Source organism: Panulirus ornatus, chromosome 42, assembly GCF_036320965.1.
Source record: "Panulirus ornatus isolate Po-2019 chromosome 42, ASM3632096v1, whole genome shotgun sequence".
Classification (NCBI taxonomy): Eukaryota; Metazoa; Arthropoda; class Malacostraca; order Decapoda; family Palinuridae; genus Panulirus; species Panulirus ornatus.
The window spans coordinates 27599120-27607289 of NC_092265.1; the positions used below are offsets into that span (position 1 = coordinate 27599120).

Here is an 8170-nt window from a genome sequence, read left to right on the forward strand (position 1 = left end):
TATGTGCCATCCATTACTGGGAGAAAGCCAGACTTCCGCCAGATTAACGTAATCCTTGTCGGGGCGAAACTAAAGTTGTCTTGGTGTTGGTTCCTCAGTGATAACCCAAACACAAACACAAACACACCTCCAAGTGTCCACTCTAGGGCCGTGTTCTCCTGCAGCACCAGCAGGAAGAAAGAGCTCAGGTTCCTCACCAACTGAATCTTTTGGCACGGGGAGCGTGTGTCATCTCGACACGCCTTTTAACGCCCGTACGAGGTGCGGAGTGCAGTCGGTCTGTAACGTAGGACATGTCATGTGTTATTGGTCCCAGTCGGTCTAGAATGCTGGGCCTGACATGTGTTGGGGGACCAAGTCGGTCTTGAATGGTGGGCCTGACATGCGTTGGGGGACCAAGTCGGTCTTGAATGGTGGGCCTGACATGTCTTGAGACCTGCCATGTCTCCCTGAAGGTGGGCCTGACAAGTGGGATGGGCTGCATTTCCTCATGGATGGTGGGTCTGGTAGGGCGTGTTGGCTGCAGTGCCACTTGAGTGGACGAGATCACTTGGTCAGCATCAGTGGGACGGTGAGGTTTCACTTTTGCACAGCGACCGTTGACGGAGAGTGGTGTCACGTCGGCAAGAAGTGCCTTCTTGTAGGAGGCATAGCAGGGGTACTGGATGACGGCAATCCCGCGATTTTTCTCGTACGTGGATGCAGCCAGGATACTTCTCCGTGGTGGGGCTCGCTTCGTGGTTGGTGGATGTGTCCCTCCCCGCCACATGGTCACAGTGGTTGACCTATTTTACGTCAACACATTACGAGGTCAACCTTCACCAAATCCATATGGCGTTCATACCAGCTTCACCCATATTCCATTTCCTCCAATTCTACTTCTGGGTATTCCACCTCCATATCCACACAGCCAAATTCCACTCCATCCATGACTTCCACCTCCGGGTATTTCACCAATTCCACTCCATCCATCTCTTCAACGTCTGGGTATTCCACCTCCATATCCACACAGCCAAAGTCCACTCCATCCATCATTTCCACGTCTGGGTATTCCACTTCCATGTCCAAACAGCCATAGCCCATGTCAAATACATGGACATATTCAAAATCCATCTCCTGGACAAAGGAGGATCGTCCTACTTCCTTGGTGAACATTATTATATTGAAGTGTTCGAGGAAAGGTTGAGGGAGCTTGCAAGGCGGAGTAGAGATGTTCACTCGACAGAGGTCACAGCTCAAATGATGCTCTCGGTCCCGGCTCCCGCCCTTATATAACCTGGGAACTGATCATATCCTAGCATAGCTTAATATAGTGAAGTCTAATATAGTGAAGTTAATACTTTGATACAGTTAAGTTTATTTCTCAATAGTTTAATACATGTGCCTCACAACAGTTCCTTCACCCGTACAATGTCCCATCACAGAACACAAGGATTGTCATTATAATTCGTTTTTATCAGCAGAAATTAGATTAAAGTGACAAAAGATAAGTGGTTTAATATGTTATGTGTGTTCTCTGTCATCATAAAGATGGCCATCTACCCTGATGTGTAAAGAAAACATCAATTTTGCCGAGGCTGTGGTGAAGATAAGAACACAATGATATGATAATGTGGTCATACAATGGTGTAGTCAAGATGTTGTGTTAGAACTATGTAGTGAAGATGGGAGTGTAGTGAAGAGGAGGATTTAGTGAAAATATATATTTTTCTTCACGCTGAGCCATTCCATATAGATGAATATATCTATAATCTAATTACGGTAAATTACCAGATGACTTTAACGGCACCAGTCAGAAGGAAAATGTCGGATATAGGAGTGACTGAATATTTTGTCGGGTACAGAAATAATTGAATATTTGGTACGATCGATCAAAATGCTTTTTATAGGCAAATAATTTCTGATTTTTCAAATGATTTTTTCCATCTGTTGGAACTGGTGTAAGTAATCAAAGATATAAAACCGATGGAAAAAGTTCAGTTTAACGCTTTTACGAATGTCTTGCTGCGTGTTTGGGAAGAGCAGTAAACTACAGGAATATATTGGTCTAATGTGCCCTGCTCGTCCAACAGCAGATATTGTATGGTCTGAGACATTATTTCTGGTGGAGGTGGATTCTCTCCGGCATTGCGTAAATCACTTCCACAAACTTGCGCCATTTTGCACAAATACAGATCCGATATGATGCATTTCCCAGCTCTGTTACGTTATGGACCCTAGTCATCCTAGCCTAACCTAGCCTAAATAAAAAGGTGTGGAATAATGTGCAACATTTCTCCTTCGTTACAAGTGACAATAAACCTAGGCTATACAGCAACCAGGAACGTCCATATTTGTCTAACTTCTCACATGTCTGTGTCATCTGTCTGCAAACATGTCGACCATTACCATGAGGGCAATTGCGGCTTTTGGTTTTGAATATCTCATGTTTCCTCTCTGCCGTGAGATCTTCATACTTAAATAAAATGGTGCGCCGTAAGAAATATATGTCCATCGAAGGTAAAATTTATGGCTCAGTTCCATCATCAGTTTCTAAGAAAACTGAAAAGGTGAGGTCCCAACGAGATTCGAACTCGGATTGCTGGATCCAAAGTCCAGAGTGCTAACCTTTACACCATGGGACCTGATAAGAAAAGATGTGATTTCATCTAAATGTTTTACATATAATCAACCAGAGACCATTCCTCCCTCCCTGCCTGCAGGGTTCAAGGTTTTCTAGAAGGTTCTCGAAGATTCTGGGTAGGAACTGCCATTGAGAGGACGTAGTTATACGTATCATTAATGATATTGTTGTTGACTTTCTGATTTAGAAAGATAGATAGATAGATAGATAGATAGATAGGTAAAAACAGGTATTAGATAGATCGATAGATACGTAAGGCTGTATATGTCAACTTTCACAGAAATCATTGATATCTGCGTTATTCTGCAAGAAATACATGTACATTGATGTAGTGATAATATGGGTTAGGTATAAGACCAGTCGTGTTCAGATTGTTGTGAATGTGACCATTGACTTCAACCTTAATGGTGTAGTGAAGATAAAGTTGTAGTGAAGATAAATCTTGAAGTGACTCATAAGGTTGTTGTGAGTACAAGGATGCATCGTAAATGAGTCCTTCCTACCTGAAAGTCAACAATTACAAAATTGATCAAGTATAACAACATCCTCGGACAACCAACTACAAACACCAACCATAGAGTGAACCTGACTGTCACCTAACGACGACCTCTCAAAGGTAATGATCTTACCAGAATCTTCGAGAACCTTCTAGAAAACCTTGAACCCTGCAGGCAGGGAGGGAGGAATGGCCTCTGGTTGATTATATGTAAAACATTTAGATGAAATCACATCTTTTCTTATCAGGTCCCATGGTGTAAGGGTTAGCACTCTGGACTTTGGATCCAGCAATCCGAGTTCGAATCTCGGTGGGACCTCATCTTTTCAGTTTTCTTCGATACTGATGATGGCCGCATTATTCTGTACGTTATATATACATTCATATATATACATAAATATGTATATATAAACATATATATGGAATAATATGGTTTTATCAATAGCCAGAGACCATTCCTCCCTCCTTGCCTGCAGAGTTCATAGTTTTCTGGAAGGTTCTAGAAGATTCTGGTGAGATAATTGCCATTGAGAGGACGTTGTTATACTTCATATATCAATGATTTTATTATTGTTGACTTTCAGATAAAGATAGATAAATATACAGATAGATAGATAGTTAGATTGATAGACTGATAGAGCGATATTTAGATAGGTATATAGATAGATAAGTTTCATCAATACTGTATCTTACGCCATCTCCTGTTGCTGGACATATATTCAACCAGCATTGGGAAAACCTCCAGTAGACCTTAATGTAAAGCAAGATAATAACAAAACCTGCAATAAAAGAATACGATCAACTCCCCAGTGCAGAAATATTGTGACCAGAAAGTCTTCTAGCAAGATGTTAGACGCTTCCACGGGAATCACAAACATAACATCAAATATCTGAAAGTCAACAATAACAAAACTAATGATGATAATGAAACTATAACAACAAAAATGATAAACATATGGAAAATAGTGTTCTAGATTATGCCTCTAGAAAACAAACTTTTACGAAAACTGTGAAAAGAAATACCCATCTGGCTGATACGACACAGTAAAAGAACCATCCCACAACCAACTCTAAACTGAACCTGACTCTCCCGTAACAACGTCCTCTCAATGGTATTTATCTTACCAGAATCTCGTGGAACTTTCCAGAAAATCAAGAACTCTGCAGGCAAGGAGGGAGGAATGGCCTCTGGCTGCTGATGATAACCACATTATTCTATATATATACTTTTACCTACAACCGAAGGTTGACCGGCCAGCCCAAGTGGCTACAGAAGTTGTATCCATGAAAGAAACGGACCCACCAGCAGACGAATTCGGTTGGCAGGTTGTATCGAAGAAGAGGAAAAAGAAGGTTGCCCAACCAGCTCAACCAGAAGGGTGTAGCAAAGAAAGGAAAAAAAGCTGCCCAACCAACCTGGGTGGTAGTAAGGATGGCTGCTCCACAACCCCAGGTCGTTAGGCAGACTGTAGCCATGGAAGAAAGGAAGGCTGCTTGTCCACCAGCCCAGGTACCGAGTGAGCGTGTAGCTATGCTTGGTGACCCACCAGCCCGGGTAGATAGCTACGCCCAGATGGCTATGTCGGGTGCAGCAAAGAAGCAAACCCCACAACTACTCCACGAGGTTTGCAAGCCTGCACCCAAAAAGATGAAGACGAAGGTTGCCACACTACCCACTGCACCACCACATGTCTAGAAAGGGAGAAGGTGGACAGAATGGGTGGAGGTCCCACTCCAACAACAAAATCACCTTAGGAGCCAAGTTTCATCCATTATTAAAAAAAAAAAAAAAAAAAAAAAAAAAAATATATATATATATATATATATATATATATATATATATATATATATATATATATATGTATATATATATATATATATATATATATATATATATATATATATATATATATATACAAACTACATTGCAACTTAAATATGAATAGAATCATCAAGCTTCACTATAATAGCTTTACTATATTTCAATATAAACAAGGTCTAACCGAGGTTACTTGGTTGAGCAAGACGTGAGAATATCATCAATTGGCCCTCCAGCCCTGGGTTGAAATTGTCGTTCTGACGTATTTCGAGTTAGTGCTGATACAGGAACACTGATTAGAGGACTATCTTGTTAGTCTGTGTAACTTCGCCTGACCCAATCCACGTCTTCAATGGCTTTCTGTTACTACAAACGGGATTACAAAGGAAAGGCTTCCTTTGTTAGTTTCATGAATACCTTCGTTCAAATGAAGGGAAAGACTATTACTATGAAGCGGTACCTTATCAGCAGGAAAGAGCTGCAGCAACGGTATGAAAGTTACTGCAAGATACATAACGAGCCCGTGGCTTCCAACGTAAACATCGGCCGCCATTTGGGTTCACTCGGCATCATGTGTGACACCAAGATTGGACCCGTTGGGAAACAGGAACGATACTATTCTGGTATCATGTGGCTCGATGGCGCAGGATCACCAACTGAAATGCAAAGAAAATGGAGAAAGCCGCCCAAACGTATCATGAAGGCCGTGCAAGAGAAGATCGAGAGGGATCGGTTGAGAGACGATATCGCTCACAGTATATTGAAATTTATGCCCAAGAGTTCCCCTGATCTCCAGACACAGCCAGCCACAGAGACCACCAGCCCCGCTTCCCAGACACAGCCAGTCACAGACACCACCAGCCCCGCTTCCCAGACACAGCAAGTCACAGAGACCACCAGCCCCGCTTCCCAGACACAACCAGTCACAGAGACCACCAGCCCCGCTCTCCAGACACAGCCAGACACACAGCCCACCAGCCCCGGCCCCCACACAGAGCCACAAGATCCTGATATTGAGAAGACAAATCAATTTCTCGAAGATTTTTTGCTTTCACTGGAGAAGAACTGATGAGTTCCTAATAGACAAGACAAAATATTAAAAAAGGAATCTATATAAGTTCACTTATGGAATGAGATCTTTGACGGAGCTGTGCTGCCTATAGCACAGCCTACCAAAGGGTGATCTTTGCTGTCGTGCAGTAACCTCATGAGGGCGGAGTCCGGCTACACTTTCTTTACCGAGGAAAAGATCTCTGCACTAATATTGAGTTTCTCCGTTGGCGTCAGGGTAAACACCCATCCCCCCCGAAGCTTGGTTACCTTTCCGTGGTGGGGGGGACTTCATGAATTGGGCAGTAGCAACCATCGTTGGTTGCTTCTGTTCAATCCATGAACGAAAAACCAAGCATCTTGAGCGTAATTGTCGTATAAATTCACTTGGTGTCAAAACTGACGCGAAAGCGGTTGTCTCAATTTTTGTCAGAAATGTTTGTGCGTCTTGGCCTGATGGCGGGAGTCGGTTTGGCGCTGTGGTCATGAGGGAATACGAGGAAGATTGGCAACCGTCCCAGAAGTAGCTACAGTGAGGCCCAGCAGCTGTCCCTAATACTGTGGAAGGCACTCATGTAAGGTGTGCAGTGAGGCGCAGCAGTAACAAGGGAAACGGACAACCAAAACAGCAATCTTGATCATCAGGATGCTATCCAATGCTCAGAGTAGATAAGGACGATTATTGTATGGCTTCGCTCAGAGGATGAAAATCTTAGCCGTGAAAATCAACAAGTAAAATAACTAGTAGCTAGTGGTAGTGAAGTGGAATTACCGCATTTCTGTGGTCTTAATAGTAAAACGAAACTTTTCGTTTTCTCCATCAATCTAGAGGTGTTGTAGACCACCATCCTTAAGGTTGTAAGGTAATGGTAACTACAAGGTTATGACCTCAGCAAATTTGTGATGGAAAGTGCAAGAAATGTGGTAATGTATATAATATAGATTCTTCTTCTTCTTCTTCTTCTTCTTCTTCTTCTTCTTCTTCTTCTTCTTCTTCTTCTTCTTCTTCTTCTTCTTCTTCTTCTTCTTCCTCTTCTTCTTCTTCTTCTTCTTCTTCTTTTTCTTCTTCTTCTTCTTCTTCTTCTTCTTCTTCTTCTTCTTCTTCTTCTTCTTCTTCTTCTATTACGGGTCCTCACTTCTACACAGCCGTTCTCTGATCTTGCCTAACAGGTCATTTCTTGTTTACAGATTCGTCAGGTCCTTGTCTGGCTCGGGCCCTTATCATACGGGCTCTGTAACACGTATGTTTTATTATCTCTGAATTTACAGCTATCAACAAGTAAAGTTCGTTAACCAGAATGTGTACCGTACGGAAAAGCAAACAAATAACAAAATTTGCAAGATGATAACAGTCGATATTAGCCATCAGCAGGTAAGGTCATCAAGCCGCACCATACATACGTCAGACAGTAACATCAGTTGTATAACAGGATGTATATATGTTGTTGGATTTAAGGGCTATCAGCTTGTGGTCATGAAGCCAGAATGTGAACCATAACCACTTACGAGTGGAGTCCGATAACACCTTTTACAGCATTATGTCTCAAACAGAATACAGTAGTCAGTTTCATACAAGTATTCTGCACTTCAACTGAGTAATGCTATGATGAGGATGAAGAGAATTACAAACAATGAATACTCATTGTAAGGATCACATCAAGGATGAAACATATATAACTAGAAGTGCTGAGGAAACAAAGATGGTGAAATACCTTGACCCGCCCGGGATCACTAGCACCTGTGGCAATGGACACACCTTTGTAATGCTTGATCACTTACAACTGATCAACTTTATTACGAAAGTCTTAGGTATTGTCCCTCAGAAGAATGTTTTACAAATATCTACAGAAGACGCATCTGTGTTAGATAGACGCCATATCTAAGAAAAGGGACGTAATAGTATATAGTTTGTTACGAAAATGAAATACTCCTGCCTTAAACTAGTTCTCTTGTGTTGTTTTTCTTTTAAATCCCCAGAGGAGAATATGTTCTGTTATTTATGAAAATAAAGATTTATGTTTTTATCACTTTTTTAAATTTCTCATAATCTTTACTGATTCTGGCTGAAAGGCATTGGTTTAAACAACCATTAAAGTTCAACAAAATACATAGTCCTTATAAACAAATAATCTATCAGAACAACACTATGTTTCATTAGATTCCTTAAGTCTTCTGTAACATT

At 41.6% G+C, this 8170-nt stretch overlaps 1 non-coding gene across 1 annotated transcript; it reads left to right on the forward strand.

The window, feature by feature from the left end:
• Positions 1-3366: 3366 nt before the first annotated feature.
• Positions 3367-3438, forward strand: TRNAQ-UUG (transfer RNA glutamine (anticodon UUG)). Its single transcript has one exon. It is a non-coding gene; the product is annotated as a tRNA-Gln (tRNA).
• The last annotated feature ends 4732 nt before the right edge of the window (positions 3439-8170 follow it).